At 42.3% G+C, this 26234-nt stretch overlaps 1 protein-coding gene across 1 annotated transcript in view; it reads left to right on the plus strand.

Annotated features, from left to right (window-relative positions):
- Window positions 1-26234, plus strand: part of LOC126355430 (uncharacterized) — a 1825973-nt gene that overhangs the window by 1689022 nt on the left and 110717 nt on the right. The gene's annotated exons all lie outside the window — the stretch shown is intronic.

Consider the following 26234-nt stretch of genomic DNA (forward strand, 5'->3'; position numbering starts at 1 on the left):
AGCCCGGGCGACATCCGGCCGCTCGCAGAGTTGGCGGCCGCCACTGCATTAGCCGCTCACGCGTCACCTGAGAGCTGACCACACTTCCCTGCAGCTGCCAGTGGGTGGAGCAAACGCCCGTAGCGCCCGAACTATACTCAGTACTACGCACCAAATGTATCGTGAAACACGTCCCTTTAAGCTTATTAAACGCTGATCAATAGTAATTAACGCAACACTGTTCTGAAAGCAGATTGATTTTATTCAAGATTACAGTATACCATGTTATCTCCCAGTCTTTGGCTACAAAATTCTGTTTTTCAACATAATCTCGGTTCAGTGCCACGGCCTTAACACCACATTACTATGAGGGCCTGTATGGCCACATCGTAGAACTCTACTGGTCGACGTCGGAACCAACGTCATGTAGCACCAATAGTCTCCCGATCATCTACGTACTGCATCCCATGGAGTACATCCTTCATTGATCCAAACAGTTTCAAAATCGGGTGGATGAGAAAGAGTAGTCCATAGAAGTTTTGCGAGCTCTTCTCGATGGACGAACGCGTTAGCACTACCAACAGAGACGTCCAGTTGAGCAGCAAGGTGTTTTTTTGTGATCTGTCGATCACTTCGAATGAGAGAGTGCGCACGTTTCAAAACTGCAAGAGCCACAACTGTGTGCGACTGGCTAGCACCCCGGAGATCGAACACGTTTGCGCGACCTTGTTGCCATGCTGACAAACGCATCGCGCAACGACCCATCGCGCTATTGCTCCATGCCACATCTCCGTAGACTTTCTGCAAGCACCTATGAATATCTACGTGGAACGTGCCTCAATTACAGACTCATTTTGAAACCTACGCATAGCACTGCCACCAATCGAAACTTCATGAAACTGCAGGAACTAAAGTAGTAATATTCCAGGATATTGCACAACAAATTCTGCATTTTTCAATTGAAACTGTCCGAGAAAAATAATGTGTTGCATTACTTATTAAACATCCACCATAATTTATCAATGTATAGTATGTTTTTCCGCTTCCACCACAACGTCTACTGATATTTAAGGCTTTTTGATTGTATGTCAGTGATGACTTGAATCAGTGCAGGTTCGCGTCATTTGAGGAATAATGCAGTACGAAAGGAAAATTATTTTTGTACTGTAATCATTACCAGAAATTATCGAAGTATTCAGGTGTTGGTTTTGTCTGTTACCCAGACAAGCGACAATGAGGTTTAATCAGACACTCAACCAAAATCGGTGAATCATTGTTTTCTGCACCATGAGTTACACTTGAAACTAAAAGTTTTCAGCACTCATACATCCTAACGCTATTTTCAGGAAATTGGAATATATGTTTTTCAACCACATTCCGATCTTTGAATAACAAAAACTGTTTTGGAAATACATCTCCGTCAAGTACTACAAAATCAAATATATTTACGTGATTATCACACTTATGGGGGGTAGGACGTCAAACGGGACGACTTGGAGCAGGAGAGACACCACAGGAACTTTTAATTTCCATTGTCTATACTTTTAAAAATAAATTCATAAAACTTTGTCAGAATGAACAGAAAGGATTCAGGATTTACACTTATAGTGGTGGTAGTTCAAAAATATAAGAAAATAATGTATTTTTTTACATTTGTATTTCACCTTTTTTTCACTTACCATTGGCTGCATTTGTTGCTATAGGTACACTTTTCTTCATAAGTAACGGAGATTCTTCGATGAATTTTGCACAGCATACAAACCATACTTACAGGTGTATGAAACTCTAGAATTTTCCAAATCTATTAAAAACTGTGGTAAAAATTGAGATAACTTTGAAATTTCAGTTTTTTCTAAACATGAAGTTTAAAATGTAACAGCGCATTCATTTTTTCATAAATTAAATAATTTCTGGAGTTTCATACACCAGTAAGTATGGTTTGTATGCTGTGCAAAATGCATCGAAGAATTTCTCTTACTTATGAAGAAACGTGTACCTATAGCAACAAACGCAGCCAATAGAAGTGAAAAAATGATGAAATTTCACGTGTAAAAAAATTTATTTTGTTATTTTTTTTGAACTTCCACTGCTATGATTGTGAATCGTGAATCCTTCCTGGCCATGCTGACAAAGTTTTATGAATTTATTCGTGAAAGTATAGACAGTGGAAATTAAATTGTCCTGTGGTGTCTCTCCTGCTCCAAGACGGCCCGTTTGACTTCCTACCCCCCTTAAAGCAATTGAAACCAGCTGTCAGAAAGGACGACAGTAATTTTCGCATGATTTGTCACTATCAAGCTATGTATCTCGATTAAATTTCGACTACAGGAAGAAAAGCTAGAGTACAGTATAGTGTAGTATAGAAGCCAAGTGAAACAAATACACAATTAGAAGAAAAGGAACTAAACATTTGTTCAGACAGTAATAACACTGAAACACGGCATTTCATGATTATCTCCTAGACATAACAGCATGTGGGACATGGTTCTTAATGCCGTGTGTCGTCACCGTGGGCGGCAGTGGTTGTTCTCCAACGTGCTCCTGTGGTGGCCAGAAGGTTTGTAAGGAGTTCTTGTGATAGGGCGTTCCCTTCCTTCTCCAGCGTGGTTGGTCGAGGGGTGTAGATTATTCAGACATGTGGAAATACCCACACCGTAAGACCTACGCTACCAAAATGACAATGCTATACATACCCTAATATAGGGAAAGGTGACAACACATAATACACCCAGGCACACTATCGAATGTGAACTTTCTGATGGTCCAGGTGTTTTGGTTTGGGGAGGTAATATGTTGCATGGGTGTAATGATCTCCAAATCTTTGAACACCGTACATGTATCGGTCCACTTTAGTGTGACATTGTGCTCCTTCCCTATAAGCGTATTTTCAGAGAGCAACCAATCCTGACCGCATTTTTATGGATCACAACACGCGAAAGCATCGAACATCGCAGGTGCAGTGTCTCTTGGAAAGAGAAGGTGTTCGGCGAATGGACTGGTCTGACTGTTAGCCCGACTTAAATCCCGTCGAGCACGCGTCGGATGCGTTGGGAAGGCAACTGAAGCGCGTCCATATGCACCAACGAGTTCCCAGCCGTTCTTCACTGCGCTGGACGCCCGACCACGGGAACTCCTCTCCAATCCTGTAGCGCCTAGAACCGCATGGCCACTCCGTCCGGCGGAGGGAGAGGGCATAGAAAGAAGGGGGTAGGGTGGACGCGAGAAGGAGTGGGAAAGGCAGTGGAGGGGAAATCAAAAGGACTCGGGGGAGAGCCGAGACAGGGTATGAAGGGAAAAAACAGGATGGAAGGGGGAAGGGGAAAGAGAGAGCGCAGGAAAAGGGCAGAGGGAGAGAGAGGGAGGTGAGGCTCAGAGTTGATAGGATGGATAAATGAAGGGAGTGAGGGCATTATCTAGGATGGGGAGTTGATGGAAGCCACCTTGGGAAAGGAGATGACGGGTGTAGAGGTGGAGGGTAAGGGAAACACAACGATGAAGGTGCGGCAGAGTGCGGAGGTTGGAGAGGAAAAGAGCAACCGGGGGATGAGGGGGATCAAGTCAGCAGGAGATGTAGAGGACGTAGAGATGTTCGAGGAAAACGAACAGATGGCGGAAAGGAATCAGGTCATAGAGGAACCACGTAGGGGACAGGAGATTTATATGGAAGGCGAAATGGAGTGCATGGCGATCGAGGATCTGGGGGGACTTAAAGAATTTTGGGGGCAGATATACAGGCGGGACTGGCATAACATAGGATGGGACGAATCATCCCATTAGGCTTTCACGGCCGGCGCCTTCATCAGTAAACACTTCCGGGCTAAATTGCAGTGGTCGATCTGTAGCTCCTTGACGTTTCGTTCTGAACTACAGAGAACATCTTCCGAGGTGAGTCGTCGACTAACCTCGGAAGATGTTCTCCATAGTTGAGAATGAAACGTCAGTTAGAAGATGTTCTACAGACCGACCACTGCAATTTAGCCCGGAAGTGTTTACTGATGATAGGATGGGATGGATTAAGGATTTGTAGGTGTGGAGGATGATAGAGCGATTCAACCCCCATGTCCGGCCAGAGAGCAGTTTAAGGAGTCAGAGGCGATTGTGGGCTTTGAATTGGATAGAGTGGACATGAGGGGTCCAGGTGAGGTGACGTTCAATGGTGAATCCAAGGCAGGTGAGGGTGGGAGAGAGGTGGATAGGACTGGCATAGATGGTAGGGGGGGGGGGGGGAATCAAGGAGCCAGACAGAGCGATTGGTATTACCTACAATGATTGGCTGGGTCTTAGAAGGATTGATTCTTAGGAGCCACTGGTTACAAAATGCGGCTAAAAGGTCAAGGTGATTCTCATCTACAACTATGTCTCACATACAACTATTCTGTATTGTGTGTCATCACCATTCCCTTAGTTTCCCTCTCTGTGCGTAATATCGGTCTTGTTTCTATTCGATAGTGAATCAGTGTATCTGTCACGATGACAGTACTATCAAAAATATGATATTTTCTAACCGAGTCTCGAGCTCGGGATTTAAGCCTTTTGCGGGCAATGTGCTCTACGAACTGAGATATCCAAGTACGACTCCTAAGTCGTCCTTCCGCCAGTACCTCATCTCCTACCTTTCAAACTGCACAAAAGTTCTCCTGCGAAATCTGCAGGACTACCCAAGTTTTTCTCATCCTCAACCACATTGACGACAAAAAGATCGCTATGCCACGAAGGAGTTGTGAAACATAATCGAAAGTAGGTATGCGATTTTTGCATATGAAAAATGATTTCTCTGAAAATTTCGTGCTAGTCGCATAGTGCATAGTGCCACTATGAGGATGCAAATAAAATTGGCTTTAAATACGCTCTGTAACGGTCGTGAGCGTTACTTACCTTGAAGACTGGAGGTGGTGAGTTGATCTTAGTCAGCAATGCCATTATCAGCACCTCAGTGAGTTTGAACGAGGTCGTGTAATAGGATTACAAGAAGCCGGACTTGGAAGGAATTTAGTCACCGTACATGATTGCTGGCAGCGGTGATCACGAAAATGTACGGTCGCAAGAAGACCGGGTTCCAGACACCCAAGTGGCACTACAGAGAGGGAAGACCATCGTGTTCGACGTATGTTTCTGGAACATCGTACTGCATCTGCAGCTGCACTATCAGCAGTAGTTGGCACCACAGTAACACAACGAACCGTTACAAATCGGTTCCTTCAAGGAAAGCTCCGAGCCAGAAACTTTTTAACGCTCATTCCACCGACCGAAAACCACACGTGCTTGAGACTTGAATGGTATCAAGCGGAGAGCTCATTGGAAGGCAGGGTGACGGTCGTTGTGTTTGCAGACGAAACCTGGTTCTGCCTCGCCAGTTCAGGGCCTGCAGCCAACCTATCTGCGCCCTAGACATACTGGACCGACACCTGGAATTATGATCTAGGGTAGGATTCCGTATAACAGTATAAGCACTCTCGTGACTATGCCACGCACCCTGACTCAAAATTTGTGCTTCATTCTGGTGATTCGACCTGTTGTGCTTCCATTCCTGAAGAGCATTCCATGAGGCGTTTTCCAACAGGATAACCCTAGCTCAGATGCTCTTATGATCTTATGCTAGCGTGCTGTTATGAGTGTCAACGTATTACCTTGGCCTTATCGATCATCAGATATGTCTCAAATAGCATTAACCGCCCATGTAATAATCGATCAAGTGCAATAGGCATGAAACTTCATTCCACAAACTGCCATCCAGTACCTGTGCAATACAAAGCGTGCAATACAAAGCATACATGGCTACACTCCATACAAATGCTTTCAGAAACGACTTCCTGACCCTTAAATCTATACTCGATGTTAACAAATTCTCTTCTTCAGAAACGCTTTCCTTGCCATTGCCAATCTACATTTTATATCCTCTCTACTTCGACCATCATCAGTTATTTTGCGTCCCCAAACAGCAAAATTACTTTACTACTTTAAGTGTCTCATTTCCTAACCTAATTCCCTCAGCATCACCGGACTTAATTCGACTACATTCCATTATCCTCGTTTTTCTTTTGGTGATGTTCATCTTATATCCTCCTTTCAAGACACTGTCCATTCCGTTCAACTGCTCTTCCGAGTCCTTTGCCGTCTCTGACAGAATTACAGTGTCATCGGCGAACTTCAAAACTTTTATTTCTTCTCCATGGATTTTAATACCTACTCCGAATTTTTCTTTTCTTTCCTTCACTGCTTGATCAATATACAGATTGAATAACATCGGGGAGAGACTACAACCCTGTCTCACTCCCTTCCCAACCACTGCTTCCCTTTCATGCCCCTCGACTCTTATAACTGCCATCTGGTTTCTGTACAAATTGTAAATAGCCTTTCGCTCCCTGTATTTTACCCCTGCCACATTTAGAATTTGAAAGATAGTATTCCAATCAACATTGTCAAAAGCTTTTTCTGTGTCTACAAATGCGAGAAATGTAGGTTTGCCTTTTCTTGATCTTTCTTCGAAAATAAGTCGTAAGGTCAGTATTGCCTCTCGTGTTCCAACATTTCTACGGAATCCAAACTGATCCTCCCCGAGGCCAGCTTCTACTAGTTTTTCCATTCGTCTGTAAAGAATTCACGTTAGTATTTTGCAGCTGTGACTTATTAAACTAATAGTTTGGTAACTTTCACATCTGTCAACACCTGCTTCCTTTGGGATTGGAATTATTATATTCTTCTTGAAGTCTGAGGGTATTTCGCCTGTCTCATACATCTTGCTCACCAGATGGTAGAGTTTTGTGAGGACTAGGTCTCCCAAGGCCGTCAGTAGTTCTAATGGAATGTTGTCTACTCCCGGGGCCTTGTTTTGACTCAAGTCTTTCAGTGTTTGAATACTCTATATTAATTATTTTTTGGTGTTGCTATTTTTTTACTTCAGTGTTTTTTTTTTTTCGTTTACTTTCTTTTCTTGTCTCCTGCTAACATTGGTTTCCTTTGAAACTTCCTAGCAGATTAAAACTGTGTGCCGAAACGAGATTCGAACTCGGGGCCTTTGTCTTTCATGGGCAAGTGCTCTACCACTTGCCCACGAAAGGCAAAGGTCCGGCACACAGTTTTAATCTGCCAGGAAGTTTCATATTAGCCCACACTCCACTACAGAGAGAAAATTTCATTCTGGTTTTGCTTAGTAGATGCATACAACGGCCGCAGAAAGGTACCAAGCTGTTGGGGGGAGGCTACTAACTGAGTAAAACACATAGCACAACTTCTGAGAAGCACTTTTATTTCTCGCCCTTTCTCTGATCAGTTAACTTTGTCTCCACATTCGAGCCATTCTGTAAAAGCGTTAGGGGATGGTATTATAAGCGACGGATTGTCACTGCTAAGTATGACGATGGCAATCAAAAATAGTCTACAACAAATGCAATGGTTTTTATTTATTTTCGATAATGCTCTAAGATTATTATATGAGTTCTGTCTCTGGTTGAGGACATCATCTCATGAAACGTATCCTTCGTTTGTTAGTGTCAATAGCATTATTAAACGAAGTGGTTAAGATACACTCAAATAAAATACAAAACGATAAATAAATCTGACATAGAGGAGTAGAGAGCAAGATTAAGGTTAACGTGCCGTTGACGGAGTGATTGGCCGAGAGTATCGGCCATGTCCTTTCTAAAGAATCCACACAGGTTTATGGCCTATGTGGTTTTTTGTTTTTTTTTTCTTTGGGCGGGGGGAGGGGGGGGGGGTCATCAGTCTTCTACATGAAGTGGCCGGTTACTAATTCCTCTCCTGTGCCAACATTTTCATCTCAGAGCAATTATTTGCTGCGTGTATTCCAGTCTGTGTTTCCTTACACTTTATACCCTCTATAGTTCCATCTAGTATCACAGAGTTACCCTTTGGTGTCTTAACAGGCGTCCTATCTTCACGACCCTTCTTCTTGTCAGTGGTTCCTATACATTCCTTCCCCGACAATTCTGCGGAGAACCTCCTCGTTTGTTACCTTATCCGTCCACCCGATTTTCGATATTCTTCTACCACCACATCTCAAATTCTTCGAATCTATTCTATTCCATTTATTTCACAGTCCATAATTCACTACCATACAATGCTGTGCTTCAAATGTACATTCTCAGAAATTTCTTCCTCAAGTTAATGCCTATGTCTGAAAAAAGCAGATTGCTCTTGACCAGGAATGCCTTTTATGCCAAAGCGTCTGTTTTCTTACGTCCTCCTTGTTACATTCGTCATGCGTTATTTTGCTGGCTACATAGCAGAATTCTTTGTCTTCGTGTGCTTCGTGATTCCCAGTTCTGATGTTTTCTCGCTGTTCTCATTTGTACTACATCTCGTTACTTTCATCCTTCTTCGTTTTACTCGCAACTGATATTCTGTATCCATTAAACTTGTCATTTCATTCAAGAGATGCTGTAATTATTCTTCACTTTCACTGACGGTAGGGGTATCAAAGTTCTTTTTCAGCCTCTATGATAGCCCTATTTAGAGATGTCCTTTCGTCTGGGCTACTCCTTATCGCAATATTACAGCCTCAGAGAACTTCAAGCGTGCCTCTCCTTTCCTTAGTATTTCTGTGTGGATTCCATTACGATAAAATGGAGTCTAAAGTACAAAATTCTTCCAAAATCTACACCGGATATTACGCATTGTTCCTGGTTTACACTGTGAGCCAGACGCAAAATCGAGCGACTTTGTGCAGCGGTTAGCGCACTGGACACTCGTGCATAAGCGGGCTTCTAATCCCAATGAGGCTTCCACATTTCGGTTTTCCTGGAACAATCAGAGCGAAAGACGGTTTATTTCCTTTGAAAAGGTCATGACCGATTTAATGTCATATCGTCAAGTCAGAGGTCAAGTTCTTTCACTGATGTCATAGTCGACGGGACTTTATACAATACCCTTTCATTTCTTCTTCTAAGGCTGCAGTGTATTATGGGTATAAAATAGTACGAAATTGAAAATAAATGAAGTCACTCGAGAGAGGAAAGACCAGTAGACTACTGTAGTACCGGTCACATTCTGTACGGAGTGTGAAAATGTCTAGTAGAGTACTGTAACAGCGTAACAATCTGCGATACTCTATAATTACAGGCCGTTCAGGTGTTAAAACGGGTTGCAGCACGGAGACGGAGGACTACGGAGATTTCCCACTGATGATGATGTCTTGTAGTTTTATGGAACAATGTAGTTCTCCCAAGGGATGACCGGATTTCGAGATTGGATGTTTCTCACTAATGGATCAAAATAGATTTCGCCAGCATCTATAGTGTGAAACTCAATTCGTTCTCTATAGCCAGAAATCTGCAGACAGGGGAAAGCTTTCTGATGTATTTCTTGGCTATCGAAAATCCTAGAATGAGTTACACAGTGCCGCGAAGCAGACAGACTACAGTACATGTTCACATCATATAGGAACACATCCGTGAGTGGACAGAAACCTTCCCAACAAACACATCTCACTGCATCCCTTTTCTTGGAGAATCGAAGGTAGCTATACTTCTTGGATGTCACCAAAGACGCATAAAATAAAAACAATATCGTTTCGCAATATATTGTCCACTGAGTTGCGGAACTATGCTATTTCTTCCATCTGAGAAATAGGTCTCGAGTTGTCCGTTTCATTGATAAACTTCTTTCATGTGGCTCTGTGCCCATTTTATTTGGTCAGGAGACTCAGTCCTCCTCTGCAATAAAATAAATAAATAAAACTGAGTGAAGTTTTCATCGACTGAATTTGAAAGTTCTCATGCAAGTGCTGAGTTTCACAGAATTTTTGAATTTGACGAAATAACACAAAGCGACCAACAAGACCCAAGCATCGGACGATGCCTTAACCTTGGTTAGGGATTTTCTGAGGTATCTCAGACTGGAATTTCTTAACTTGTTGTTGTGACAACTGGAAATTTACGACGGTTGCCAGGTAAAATTGCGTTGCTGATGAGATAAACTTCGTCAGTTGTTCGTTACTGCTTAGTGGATTTGTCGTCCTGGGCATGGAACCAACGCCGAAAAAGACGAAGACACATATAGAAAGAAAGAATGAAAAAAGTATGGTAAAGTACGGGACTCAGATGCAAAAGTCACAGATTCGATCTACACTAACCCTGGGAATTTTATCGTCCACTTCTAACTTCTTTTACCTCTTGTAGTGGTAAATGAACGGCAGTATTCCTCACAGCAGATGCTATCTGCTTAGATAGTTGTTTCGGTACGCTTCAGTCAAATCGTCTGATGGGCAACGAACAACAGATGAAGTGTATCTCATCAACAATGCAATTTTACTTGACTAGAGGCGTAAATTTTCATTTGTCACAGGAACAAATAAAGAAATATCAGTCTGAGATTTATCAGAAAACTCCTAAGCAAGGTTAAGACACCATCCTATGCTTGGGTCCTGGTGGTAGAAATTGCTTTATTTCCTCAGATTCAAAAATTCTGTGTAACTTAGCACGACTCGCCAAGGTTATCTATAGTCGTCTCGAGAGCGTTGCAAAAATTATGAACCACCTCCAGTGTCATACACTAAATGAACGTGTTCTCAAAATTTTGAGAGTTCAACGATTCAATAAAAATGTTACTCTGCCGCTCATTAAAAATGCAACCGTCCGTTGTATCTAAGTAAGTCAAGACAGTACGGGTAACATGTCGTCCTGCATTGCCTTGTTAAAAGGCATCGACACAGGTACCACCCAGCGTTGACACGTTCTTCTCCTGTGTGCAGTGTTGAAGATGGAAGCAGCATTGTCGACGTGTCAGTCTCTGTTGCCATATCAAGCCGCATCAGTGGTCTCCATGACAACAATCCGTGAAGCTCCACATGTGGAAGTACTGTCCGTGTAGATACCTCTTCTGTTGCAAACGAGCCCTTTTCGTGACCCAAAACGTGTGACGTGGCTGTACGAAGTGCTCGGTCAAGCGAACTACACTGCTGAACGCAACAAAATTAAAGGATCACTTTTTCAAACCCCGTAATTGTCTACCATTTTCTTCGAAATGCAGTAATTTTCTACCATTGTGACGCATAATTTTGAAATTTGGCTCAAAGGTATCAACAGCTTTCCTCTGCACCGATGCAAAAGTGTCACGCCCTGCGGCGTCATCTTCGAGATCTGCGACGCTCCAACGAGCGTAAGAAAGTCCACAACTTAGAAGTTCACGTGTGATTTAAGATGAGTTGAAGATTACCCATGTGCACCAAGCTTCGCCACGATTCTGCCCAGCGACACCATGGGCGTGTCACACGATATAAAGGTTGTCACAGGTCCTATTAGCCAGATTTCACCCTTTCTTCTGCCGCCTCTCCGTAGGAGGTCAGAACCGCGACGCGAAAAGGCCGCACGGGGTGGCATAAAGGATGTCACTGAAACCGTTTCTTGAAGCGTTGTTTCCTACAATTTTCACTGTCGAAACCGACAATGCGCAGAGCGACATGGCAGCTTTCTTGACGACGTTTGACACTGTTGCCCACTGAAAGTGATCTGGCCCCTTTGGAGTTTAGTGCGCGTAATTTTTGTTCTGTTATACTGAGTGGAATGAATAGGGACCGTTAGAAACCATTCGACGAAATTCGAACGTGATAAGAAGCAGCAAAGGAGCTCTATGCTTTTTCAGCCTTCGTGTTTCATGCCCTGCTGTGGCGTGATCACAGGGATTGCAACAGTAACATGTCGGTGAATGAAAAGGCAAGAACTCCCTCCAAGAGTCGTCAGTTCAGCAACAACCTCGGTGCCACCCACGCAGCTTTGTTGCGTATTTTAAAATTGTACCTTACTTAAAAACACCAGTTCAGTCTCGCGGCTGCTCTAACGCTAGAAGGCAGGCAAACCCCGTGTAAGCGGTGACGGAGAGACGGAAAAAGAAGGGATGAAATGTGCGTAAAAGGGATTGTGACGAACTTCCTGTCGGACCACGCGTCCGTGGTGGCGCTGTGCAACATTATAGTCCAATTCGGTGCCCATGTGATATCATTAAACCACCTTACAGCTGACATGAACTTCTGAGCTGAGACTTTTTTAGCATGTCGATACCTTGAGGTATGAAGCGTCAGCGATCACTAGGGTGACACCGCAGGACGCCATAATTTTGCATCATTACAGGGGAATATTACAGGCATATTTCACCCAAATTTCAAACTCAAGCGTCACAATGGGAGTAAATTACTATGTTTCGAAAAAGTGGTACTTGAACTTTATTGCCCAGTGTATATGAGTCTTGGTCGTTAGACGCACGGGGCCATTGAGAAACTGCATGATGTTGACTCCACATTCGCTTGACGATCGTGGCATCTCGACCAACATGAGATGATAAACTGCAGTTTCGACAGACCACGATCTTGTCGCAGTCGGATCAAGGCACATGTTGCTAGATCTTTCTCCACCTTACACGAGGCATAACGCGATTTTGTCACAAACAACTAACATTCAGACGCGATTTTGAATGAGAAATTCGGTACAAACTTTTCTTACAAACATAATGTACACGACGTTATTCCCATTTAATTTGTGCGGTTGCGCTGCAAAGCTAATCAATACACTTGATACCAGTTTGACTTTTGTTGCTTACTGCCTTTATGCTGTTGCAGCTTCAATAGTCAGCAGTGTATTTCACCAGGCGTAATAACGACGACGGTAAAGTGAGAGAAATAATAAATAGTACAAGGGCTGTTCGGAAAATGAGGTCCAATCGGTAGCGAAATGGAGACCAAGTGAAAATAAAATATGTAAATTGCAACAGTTTGCCACACCTTCTAGCTGCTTCTCTACATAGTCGCCGCTCCGACTTCGACATTTGTCGTGGGGTTGTACCACCTTTTCAATACCCTGGTTATAGAAGGCAGTCGCCTGTGCTTTGCGCCACTTCTCCACACTAGCTGCAGTTCGCTGTATGTGCAAAAATGTTGCCTTCGTAGCCAGCGGTTCACGCGATCAGAGATGAAATCAGAGAGACCCAAGTTTGGGCTATACGGTGGGTGATCGCACACTTCCCAACAAAAACGCTGCAGGGGCGTCAAAATCCCCCTTTAGTGCTTGACTGAGAACTGTCATGAAGAAGGAAATAAATGACACGTACTACGTAATGTGCGGTTTCATGAAATAGGGCTAAACCTCACAGCGGGTGCCCATAGATGGTGGGAGATACTATTGTGCTCAGAACGAAAAAGAGCGACGTGACGAGATCGACATGCATTCTAGAGACACTACCCAACCGATCTGTGGAAAGTTCATCGGATTTTCACTGCCGTTCCCATTTAGTAACGAATCGGATGTTACTTTCCGAATAGCGGTCGTATAATGGTTGTCGAAAGTATTCTTCCAACATATCATCCGCGAATGGAATAGGAAGAGACAATGATTTTGGTTCACTTTGTACCAACGACGACGCACTGCACTGTTGGTGGTGACATAATATATAGACGTTGATCCTCATTCTTTTTTTCTCTGTTCTTCCTGAATAGCTTTCTTATTATTATCTTACAGGATATGTGGTCCGTCTATGCATCTAAATAAAAAGGCTCTTTGTTTTTATGCCAAACATGTTTCGCTTCATTTTATTTACAAAGTATCTTCATTTGCTTGTGATATATGTTACTTGCATATAAATAATACACGAGTTTCCCTGATATATGTATTCTCCATTACAGTTTTTTCGTTAATCTCTTATTCTTACGTTAGAAATAACATATTGCTGCGTAAGGTTCGTAAGATTCATTTACTTTATGGTTGTATTCACGATTTTGTGGGATCTTGTTATCAAATATGTGTCGCCCTCGAAATGTACCTTGCTGTCCTGCGTACACCAGGATGTCCAATTTCCGGCGTTTCCCAGCACATATCACTTCTTCGCATTCACTGTGTGCTCTTTTAAAAAACAAGAGTCATAATTACCTGTGTTTGCTATTTAATGTTGTTGTGTCTATATGCATTTATGATTTTCGTTTGATTGCTACACTTGTACGTATGTTACTGCGTGTGTCATGGGGTGTTGCTCTGGGCAAGGGGGGATAAGGAAATTTGAGTGAAGAGAATGGCAATTTCTCATGGAAGTGCCAGTGCTGGGGAGTTTGGATAAATTATTATTTAATCTGTTAGTGTCCTGCTTCTCGGTTTGTTATGAAAATAGACCTTCTTTAATTGAGTCGCAGGGTTAGACTACATCTCGAAGTAGCTGTAGATAACTGTATATAATTTCTCAAGTATTCGGGACTTGAACATAGTCCCTCGGAATCTTCCACAGTGAGGCTTACTCGTGGCATTTAAAGGGAACTGCTGAGTAAGGAACACAGTTGTGAACGTCAGCGGAGGAGCGCTCTCCTTACGAATAGGCATCCCGCAGCGCACGTCTCTGGCATGCAGCCGGCAGCATCCGCTGTTGGCAGCTGTCACCGCGCCAAGCCACGGGCCCATCACGGCCCGTTAGCCACCAGTTCGCTAACCCGATTAAGGGCTTAGTCGACGAACCGTAAAGTTTTCCACGCTCCGCTACACACCGTTTTCCACAAATTGACGTTATTATTTCTGTTACGCAAATATCCCATTGAAAAATAATAGTATTTGGCCGCGAAGCCCCGATTTTTTATTTAGGTGCCTGGTACATTTAGGTAACAGAACATCGGGGGCTGATGGAACTGAGTGCGCGATTTAATTAGTTGAGCAATAATCACAGAAATTGTGAATCGTTCCTAAACACTGGAAAGAGCTTTAGAAAAGAGGTGGTCCATATTGAATAGTGCTTCTTTGCATGAAAAAAGACCTCAAATTTATTTTATCTTTCTATTCTACTGGTTACAAACTGGGAACTGTTTGAGTTCAGACAGAGCAGCAGCAGCCGTCTCTGCAACGAAAGATCCTGACGATTTTTCTAACTATGCTACATTATAAGTCAGCATACAACCAAGACGAGTCATCATCATCATCTTCTTCTTCTTCTTCTTCTTTTCTTCCTTCTTCACTTCCATCCGATTTCACATGTTTAAGGCCTTCTTTTTCTCGATCTTCCAACGCCTCTTTTTTCCTGAGTGCTTGTTTACAATGACTGGAATTCTCTCTCCTTCAATAGGTTTAAAATGTTGCCGCCATTTCTCATCACATTCTACCACTTTGTGGTTTGGGTTAAGTATTTCTAATTCTTCTCGTGTATTCTCGTTTCGTATAAGATTGCTCCATCTTCAACATTTAACAAATCTTAAAAATATCATTTCAGCCGATTCTGTGGGGCTTTTGTCTTTCTTTTCATTGCCATAAACGCAAAATCCACAGACGTTATTTCGTAAAACTTCAATTTTGTGGCTTTCCTACTTTTGTTAAGGTTTTGTTTATAGTCCCGCATATGCGCTTAAAAATGGTTCAAATGGCTCTGAGCACTATGGGGCTTAACATCTGCGGTCATCAGTCCCCTAGAACTTAGAACTACTTAAACCTAACTAACCTAAGGACATCACACACATCCATGCTCGAGGCAGGATTCGAACCTCCGATCGTAGCGGTCGTGCGTTCCAGACTGTAGCGCCTAGAACCGCTCGGACACACTGGACGGCCTAGGGAGATAACCATCGGTTCTTAGTTGCATGAATTACAACCGTTTCGATGCCAAAGGACACTAACATAGTTTGAAAAGAAATGAAAAACGATAAAATGTTAGATGAATTTACAGTTTATAAACTGTTTAAATTAATTTAAAATCCATTACCTGTGTATCGTTTTATCGTATTACTGCTAAATATTACAGTGTGAGACGTATCTATCCACATGTCTCTAAGTATATTTCATTTACTAGGTAAGGAGAACTGACCTCACTCTTCTAAATAAATGAATGAAAAAAGAGAGAATGCAATAGTATATAATTTTAATCACTAAGATTGTTATTACGGTTGTCAGTTCTAAAATACCGAAAACACCTCCGAGAAGTTGAACATCCTGGAACTACTTGCTAATGCCTGTTCGGCTAAAATAATATACAGTGATAACAGGGGATACAGGAACAATAATATTCCTTGCAGGCTAATAATTCTATTCCTTTTAACAAAGTTAATGAAAAGCACACGAGATTTGTAATAAAATGTTGATATTATTAAAAAATAATGTTTTCAAAGAGCTGACTAGGGAACAGCGAATAAAGCCATCACACATTATGGTCAGTTTTGAAATTAAGTCTGTCTTCGCTAACGTTCCTATTGAGGAGACTGTGCGCATTCTACAGGATCGGATCCCACCAAATCTGGTGCGCTTATGCTGGTCATCTACGTACTTCACCTGGCGGGGAAAATATTATGAACAGTCAGTTGGAGTGGCAATGTGTTCCCCTCTCTCCCATGTACCTGCGGACATCTTCATGGAAGCCTTTGAGCAAACGGCCCTAGCTTCTGCTCCGTTACGTCCCAGTTGTTGACTACGATATGTGGACGACACATTCGTTATCTGGCCTCACGGTGAAACGGAACTGGGAATCTTTCTCCAGAAACGGAATTGGAAACTTCCTCCAGCATATCAAGTTCACATATGAGGCCTAAAACAATGGTTCCTTGCCATTTCTGGATGTGGAAGTATACAGAGCTGCCGAAGGCAAACTGGGACGCAAAGTGTAACGGAAACCAACGCACACTAATCGGTACCTGCACGCTGAGAGCCACCACCACCCAGCTCAAAATTATTCTGTCCTGCATACGTTAACTGCCCGAGCCTGCCGGATAAGCGATGAAAGTAACATTAAAGAAGAATTAAAGGAGCTGCAACACACCTTTCGTGCCAACGGCTATGATGACAAAATCATAAGCAAGGTAACTGAAACCAAAGGGAGCAGAACATGAGAAGAAGGCAAAGAAAAGAAGCTTCCACTGTTATACTTACCATACGTAAAAGACGTCAGTGAACGGCTTGGCAAAGTCCTCCGCCGACGAGGTTTCAAACCAATTTTTCGAAGCAATCACAGGATCCACGAAATGATCCAAGAAGGATGTAGTCAACATTCTTAACACTGCAGGTGTTTACGAACTACGGTGTGAGTGCGGAGCTGCTTACACAAGAGAAACAGGGAGACCTGTCAGCTTACGAGTAGCAGAACACGAACGCTATGTACGATTACAACAACATAATAAATCGGCGTTAGCGGTACACCACCGTGACTGTGGACAACCTATCAGGTTCCAGGAGGCCCGAGTACTGGCGAAAGAATCGTGGATGCGAGAACGCAAAATACCGGAGGCGATCTAAATTATTAAACAGCCTGACAACATCAACAGAGAAGATGGCTACAAACTCCCGGTGTCCTGGCTGCCGGCCATCCCAATACAACGGGCCGCGAGCGGTCGCGGTGCAAAAGCTACACGGGACACGGACGTATCTGCACAAACAGCTGTAGAGCAACTGTCAGTCCACTTCCGCGCACACCAGGAGGAAAACTTGCCGACCAGAAGCCGAACGCTGATTGGCGGACAGCTACCAATCGTTGACGACATGGACATCCACGAATAGCCTCTTTCTTTCCATCTTCTCTTACGTCATGATTAGCCAATCATATTCGAGGGCCAATTAAAAGATTTTCAACAGTGACGTCAGACATCAATAGTCTGTATTATATCGAAGCACCTATCCCCGTGCAAAACCGGTCTTGCCCTGAGGAAGGCCGTTGCAATTCGGCCGAAACGTCGGTTTTAGTTTATTATTTGTGCTAGTTTTTAGCAATGACGCGTCGTAATACCCAGAAGAATTTTAATCACCAGAACATGTTTTGTTTATCCCCGTTAGCAAATGGTACAATATACTGATAACTACAGCTGCAGGCGACCATGATTTTTTCGGCCGAAACGTCGGTTTTAGTTTATTATTTGTGTTAGTTTTTAGCAATGACGCGTCGTAATACCCAGAAGAATTTTAATCACCAGAACATGTTTTGTTTATCTCCGTTAGCAAATGGTACAATATACTGATAACTACAGCTGCAGGCGACCATGATTTTTTAAAAAATTTTACAAGCAGTAAGTGATCACCTCCTCATCACAACGTAAATTTTGATATGTTTGTGGAGATCTGGCCTGTACTCCAAGTTGAAGCTGTTACAGATTTTTTTATCATTAGAGGTATTAAGCTTTCGCTACGAAAAATCGTTAAATATCTATTCATAAAAATTATGATAACTTTTGATTTGGTTCTTTAATGACAGGTGACAAGAGAGAGGATAACAATGATTACAGCAAGCAGAAAAGAGTAGTGTACTCACAAAACAACCCTTCAGTGGGAGTTCGCAAAGGGCCAATGATGTTTACGGCATTCGACGCCCCCACATACTGCCTACCATTTAACCACAGTATTGGCTGATAATGGCAGCAGGAAGCAGGGCTGGATGTACCCAGTGGTGAGCACAGCATACGGCTACAGAGCGCCGTTGAACTGTTTGGTCGACGGGTAATGCATAACAGTGCTACACTGCCAGATGTGTACAAAGCAGAGCAATGGCGACGCTAAACAAAGCAAACATAAAATTATATCGAAAACAAAACAACAGTTGCCGAAGTTGACATTTCGTCAGGACGGAAACCAAGGAATTTAGTAAAGTCAGAGAGAAGACATAGATGAAGTACTAGTGTTTCTGCAAGATGAGTCAGTGGAATGTATCGTGTGTATACACAGGACTGTGAGGGCAGTGTACATGAGTAGTACAATGATGACGATACGTGCTTAACATGTGAAAGTGATAACAGGTGTCGGGCCGTGTACTTCATCATCCTTTACTACGTCCAGTGGACGCAGTAAAGGATAATCGTTGTCCAAGGAGCGGGTACTGATCACAATTATATACATGGTAGATAATCGGCAACATAGTAAAAAAACAATTATGAACACATTTCGAATAAGTCCGCAGCAATACGTCCGTGTATCACATAAGAAAAACTACGGATATTCAAAGAAGGACAAGGCGCACTCTTACAAAAACTGACGGCTGCGCGTTTCAAGGATGCTCGATACAATTTCAAGGATGTGCATAGGATTTACTACCTTTTTTTTGCATCAGTCTTTTGACTGGTTTGTTGCGGCCCGCCGCAAATTCGTTTCCTCTGCCAACCTCTTCATTTCAGAGTAGCACTTGCAACATACGTCCTCAGTTATTTGCTGACTGTATTCCACCCTCTGTTTTCCTCTACAGTTTTTGCCCTCTACAGCTCCCTCTAGTACTATGGAAGTCATACCCTGATCTCTTATCAGGTGTCCTACCAATCTGTCCCTTCTCCTCCTTGTCAGTGTTTACCACATACTCCTTTCCTCTCCGATTCTGCGTAGAACCTCCTCACTCCTTAACCTATCAGTCCACCTAATTTTCAACATTCTTCTGTAGCACAACATCTCAAATGCTTCGATTCTCTTCTCTTCCTGTTTTCCCACAGTCCATGTTCCACTCTCATACAATGCTGTGCTCCAGACATACGTACTCAGAATTTCTTCCTCAAATTAAGGCCTATGTTTGATACTAGTAGGATTCTATTGGCCAGTAATACCCTTTTTGCAGTGCTAGTCTGCTTTTGATGTCCTCCATGCTCCATCCGTCATTGGTTATTTTGCTGCCTAGGTATCAGAATTCCTTAATCTCATCTACTTCTTGACCATGAATCCTAATGTTAACTTTCACGTTGGTGCATCTCACTACTTTCGTCTTTATTCAATTTTACTTTCTGTCTGTATTCTGTACTCATCATTTGGTTCATTCGATTCAGTAGATCATGTAATTCTTCTTCACTTTCACTCAGGCTAGCAATGCCATCAGCGAATCATGCCAATGATATGTTTCACCGTGAACTTTAATTGCATTCCTTAATCTTTTATTTCCATCATAGTTTCTTCGAGGTACAGATTGAACAGCAGGGACGAAAGACTACATCCCTGTCTTACACCCTTTTTAACCCGAGCGCTTCGTTCTTGGTCTTCATTATTCCCACTTGACTCTTGTACATATTGCATATTACCCGTCTACCCCTTTAACTTACTCTTGTTTTCCTCAGAATTTCGAACATCCTGCACCATTTTACAGTGTCGAAAGCTCTTCTCAAGTCGACAGATCCTATTGAAATGTGTCTTGGTTTTTCTTTAGTCTTACTTCCATGATCAACTGCAACGTCAGAACTGCCTCTCTGGTGCCTTTGCCTTTTATGAAGTCAAACTGAGCGTCAGTGAGCTGTTACGCCGATTGTGCGATAATTCTCGCACTTGTCAGCTCTTCAGTCTTAAGAATTGAGTGGATGATATTTTTCCGTAAGTCAGATGGTAAGTCGCCAGACTCATACATTCGAAACATCAACATGAATAGTCGTTGTTCCCCCAACGACTTTAGAAATTCTTGTGGAATGTCATCTATACCTCCTGTATTATTTGATCTTAAGTTCTCCAAAGCTCTCTTAAAATCTGATTCTAATACTGGATCCCCTATCTCTTCTAAATCGACTCCTCTTTCTTCTCCTATCATATCTGACAAATCTCCCCCCTCATACAGCCCTTCAATGTACTCTTTCCACCTATCCTCTCCCTCTTCTGCATTTAACAGAGGAATTTTCGTTGCACTCTTTATGGTACTACCCTTGCTTTTAATTTCACCGGAGGTTGTTTTGACTTCGCTGTATGACGAGTCAGTCCTACTGACAATCACTTCTTTTTCGATTTCTTCACATTTTTTTATGAAGCCGTTTTGGCTTATCTTCATATAACTTCCTATTTACTTCATTCCTCAGCGACTTGTATTTCTGTATTCCTGAATTTTCCTGAGCATTTTTGTACTTCTTCCTTTCATTTTTTTCTGTTACCCATGGTTTCTTCGCAGTTTTCTACTTTGTACCTACGTTTTTCTTTCCAATTTCTGTGTTTTCGATTTTAATAGATATCCATTCCTCTTCAACTCTGCTGCCTACTGAACTATTCCTTATTGTTTTATTTACAGCCTTAGAGAACTTCATGCCTACTCGTCATCCCTTAGTACTTCTGTATCCCACTTCTTTGCGTATTGATTCTTTCTGACCAATCTCTTGAACTTTAGCCTACTCTTTATCACTACTACATTGTGATCTGAGTCTATAATTGCTGGTGGGTACGCCTTACAATCCAGCGTCTTACTTCGGAACCTGTGTCTGACGATGATGTAATCTTCCATATCACTCTGTCATTTCCAAGCATACCTCCTCCTCAGATTATTCGCTATAACTAGCAGACATTTATTACAAAAATAAATTAGTTTTTCTCCTGTCTCATTACTTTCCCCCTAGTCCATATTCTCCTGCAACCTTTTCTTCTGCTCCTTCCCCTACAATTGCATTCCAGACTCCCATAACTATTAGATTTTCATCTCCCTTTACATACTGTACTACCCTTTCAATATCCTCATATACTTTATCTGTTCATCTTCAGCTTGTAACGTTTGCATGTATACCTGAACTATCGTTTTCGGGGTTGGTTTGCTGTCGATTCTGATAAGAAAAATCCTATCACTGGACTGTCTGCAATAACACATTCTTTGCCCTACCTTCCTAATCATAACGAATCCTCCTCCACTTACACTTTTTTTTTCTCTGGCTGATTTTACCCTGTACACAACTGACCAGAAATCCTGGTATTCTTTCTATTTCACTTCACTGACCCCTACTACACCTATATTGAGCCTTTGCATTTACCTTTTCAGATTTTATAGATTTCCTACCACATTCAAGCTTCTGACATTCCAAACCCCGACTCATAAAACGTTACCCTCTCTTTTATATTCAATCTTTTTCTCATGGTCACCTACCCTCTGATAGTCCCTTTCCGGAGATAGGAGTGGGGAGGGGGGGGGAGCTATTCCGGAACCTTTTGCCAATGGAGATATCATCAAGACACTTCTGCGATTAGAAGCTACATGGCCTATGGATACAAGTCATGTGTCTTTAATAGAATGTTTTCCATTTTCCTCACGCCGTTGATCATTGTTAATTCTTCTCCCTTAGGGGCAGTTTCGAACTCCTAGAACAAGAGAGTGCCCAAAACTTATGTCCCCCTTTGACAACGCCGTTCGCAAACTGAGGATGACTTCTTAGGGCGGAAATCTTAGGCCGCCAATGCTGATTATTAGTCAAAATTTAAGCGGTGGCGAGTTTTGAACCCGGGACAAAGGACATAACCAATGACGCTACCCCCTTTTTTCTCCTTTTTGGTCGGTATTGTTCGTTGCGTTTGGTCTTGGCGAACGTCACAAGACATGCATGCAAGTTAATTGTTGATTCCTTTACTCCATTTTTTTATTGCAGAGAGCAAACAGTCCTCTGACTGAACACGAAGAGCTACCGTGCCGGTGTCCTAGACCACGGGTGCATTCCACTCCAGTACTCACATCAAATATCAAATTGCGTGTGACTTAGATTATATTGATTTCAAGGGAAGAAGTGGACAGCTGTACAACGTCAAACAGTGCTACAGAATTGGAAGGTGTAAGGTAACGTTATTGCGAATAAAGCCTCACCTTGACGATGCAAAACAAAATGCGGAATCGGCCCGAAAATTTGTAGATGAGGAAAACGAACTTATCCCCTCTCTCAGTAACGTATTTGTTTTTAATTGCGACCAATCGCAATTTCAAGAATAAATGCATGTGAAAGACTTAACGCGTTCGTATACAAAAAATTCCGACTGCTAATTTCGAGGGTCAATTGGCTTGAAAGTTATTTATTGTGCCTCGAGAAATTAGAGGTGTTCAGCCCTTACAATTCTTTCTTGTGTGCGTGATCTTGCAAGGGCAGTAGGGAATATTTCGTCACAACAAGCAAGAGTGGGAAAATGAGCGTAAGAGAAGTACAACTATGATATGAGCACTACCTTTGGCCAATAGCTCGTCAAAATAACCTGCTCTTTCTTGATTCCTGGTCTGAATATAAAAATCATATGCCTTAAGAGAAAATATCCCTCCTGAAAAGTATTTGACATTACAGTTCATACAACCTGGAACCAGTCGACAAATTCAGCCTCTGGGTGTTGTTTTTTCCGTTGCTACAATACATATTATCGCACTGTCTCCAGCTACGGCTTAAAGGATAGTTGGTTTCACGATAAACTCCATGACAGACTTTTCGCATTCGGTTGCATCCCATCACATTCCACCAGTTCCCATCACCCCGTTAAACCCGTTTGATTCTATATGCATTTTTAAGAGTGGATACCTAGCTGACCGTCCTCCACGATTTGGAACTCCCAAGGAGTTCCCTTCGATCTTGATGCTACGAAGCTTTGTGATCACTGTGGCGCGTCATTTTCCATTCGGTGTCCATGGTGAGAGTTAATGGTTTGTTTTCAACATTTCTTGAATGTCTACGATGTCCATTTTGTGAAGTGTAATACATACATCCCACAGAATGTTGATTTGTGCGCCTTCCGGACGCTCATTTCTGTCGCGTTCATGAAGCACATGGGCATTTATTAGAAGTCAATCTTTTTCCTGCCGTAACTGCTAATACAACACTTTGAAATGAGCCTCACTAAAGATTGAACGTGCGAGCTCACACTGAAGGGATTCCTTGTCAGTGGCCCTGATTTTAACTGTATGGTTAGACTCTAGTATGGCCTCCTACATTTATCACGAAATAATATGAGAGTAGTCTAAGGAAATATTACGAATGTTCAGACCATGGTTCACACAATCTGCTGGCAGTGAAAATGCGAGTCATATTACAGATGTTTCATCTGTTGCCTGTCAGTTCATACCGACAATCTCGGATGTATCTTTATGTAAAATAGAGCAGCTATTATACCTCATTTTTATTTCTTAATGGATGAAATTGGATTGTAAGTCGTTCACAGGAGCAGATACAGTCTCAGATCAAAATTTAGGAATGGATAGTTCAGAAGAATCATTATAGCAAGAAGTGGGATACAGAAGTACTGAATAATAATAAGAAGCATTTGAAATTCGTTAAGGATGTGGATACTGCGATAAGGAATAACAGAGAGGCACTTCAGCTGATGCAGAGTGGTAATCTCTAAAACGGACAGTCACAGATGGACAGTGTTAGGAACCCTGGATTAGGAACCCTGGCCGGTGAAAGCCATTAGTCAGATTGAAAAACTTAAACATCGACTTGTTGGCACTAGCAGTTATTACAATTGCAACAACACGGAAGAATATGTGCTCTTGTGTGTCGATATCTATGGACAGAAAGACCTCTTCCCTGTTTTATCTCACTTGCCATTACACACTGCTACTGGACTCACAGATGCGAGCGCATTAATTCTATGATCTAACTTTCCATTCGACTCCTGCAAGAAATGTTTAACTGATGATCATACGTGTACTACAAATATTTTATTTCTAATGATACAACATTGTAGGTCATCTCCAGAGCAATCCCGGCAACGTGTCTTTTGTTGTGGCAATGGTGCCTCAAATGAAGTCTTAGAGAAGTGTGAAGTTCTTCAGTATAGTTTTCTTCGTTCTCGGTTCCTCTAAACAGGAGAAAACTATTCGATGACAAATTGGAACACTGGAGAATTTAGGTGTAACAGCAGAATGATGTTTCGAAAAATACTAACAAATAATTCGTGAGCAGGCGCGTAAAGGTCGTGCATTATTCTCAGTTGGTTTTCTTTACACTTGCTGGCTCATCTTGTACAGGTTACCGCATACGTGTTCAAAGCTTTTGCTGGGACTCTTTGTGTACCGTATGGTCACATGTTACTATCACGTGATGCACAGTGTCGCTGTAATCGACCACAATCGTTTGCACCGCGATGATTTCTCTTAAGGTGTGTACATCGTCAAAAATTGGAATTTTACGGTAAGGTCTTATGGGACCAAACTGCTGAGGTCATCGGTCTCTAAGCATAAGTACTACTTAATCTAACTTAAACTAACGCTAAAGACAACACACGCACCCATGCCCGAGGGAGAACTCGAACCGCCGACGGGGCGAGGCGCACGGTCCGTGACAAGACGCCCGAGACCGCGCGGCTACCCCGCGCGGCTGTACGTCGTCATTTTACTTTTATAGCATCTGCTGACAGCAGACAATGGCGTTTCGATTCTCTTCTCATCAATAATAGGTATGAATACTTTCTAATTTTCCCCCATGTCTTTCATCTCGCTGATTTGTTTTCCATGTCTTCCTTTCTTCGTCGACCATGCGGAAAACCACCTCATTCTTTATCTTATTAGTCTAGTCTACATTAACACACATTAAAATCTTCTGTTCTCTTGATTCCGGTATTCCCACAGTCCATGACTCATTACCATACAGTACTGCGCTCCTAATATAGAGTCTTATAAATTTCTTCCTCAAATTATGGGCACAGTTTGATCCGAGTAGACTTCAATTTGCTAGGAATGCCCTCTATGCCTGTGTTACACTATTTTTGTGTCGTCCTTGTTCCGAATTTTATCCATTATTTTACTTCCAGGGTACAAAATTTCTTGACTTCATTAACCTCGTGGTCATTGGTTTTGACATTATGTTTATCGCTAAAATCATTTCTGCTATTGCTCCTACTTCTCATTACTTTTTATCATTTCTACGTTTATCTTCAGTCCAAATGATGTACTCAGTAGACTGTTCATTCCATTCAACAAGGTCCCGTAATTCTCATTCACTTTCAATGGCGATAGCAGATTCATCAGCGAATTGAATTTTAAACGCATTCCTGAACTTTAGTTTTCGTCATTGCTCCTTCGGTGTGTAGATTGAACAGTAAGAGTGAAAGACAGCATCCCTGTCTCATACCCTTTTTTATTAGAGCACTTCGTTCTTGGTGTTCCATTCTTATTTTTCGGTCGTGGTGCTTGTACATATCATGTAACAACCGTCACACTACCCCTTACTTTCATTTTTCACAGAATTTCGACCATCTTTCACCATGTACCGAATTCTTCTTCCAGATCGACAAATTTTCCTAAGTTCTGCTTCCATTACCAAGCGCAGCGTCGGAACTGCCTGTGTAGCGCCTTTTCGTTTCCTAAATCCAAACTGTTCGCCGTGTAATAGATCTTCAATTTTCTTTTCCGTTGATATCTGTAGGACGCTTGACCTATTCATAGTGTTTCGTATGACTCATTTAATCTTTTTATGTATTTTCATTTAAGTGTTTTGTTTCACTGCATCATAATTCCATATACTTTGCTTTGTTCTTGTGATTATTCCATCATGAAAGATGAGCCGGATTGCTTGTGGCTAAACACTTTAAGCAGATGTGTGCTGCAGCGACAGAAAATGTGTGTGTGTGTGTGTGTGTGTGTGTGTGTGTGAGTGTGAGTGTGTGTGTATGCGCGCAAACGTGCGTGTGTGC

This window comes from Schistocerca gregaria, chromosome 3 (assembly GCF_023897955.1).
Source record: "Schistocerca gregaria isolate iqSchGreg1 chromosome 3, iqSchGreg1.2, whole genome shotgun sequence".
Lineage (NCBI taxonomy): Eukaryota > Metazoa > Arthropoda > Insecta > Orthoptera > Acrididae > Schistocerca > Schistocerca gregaria.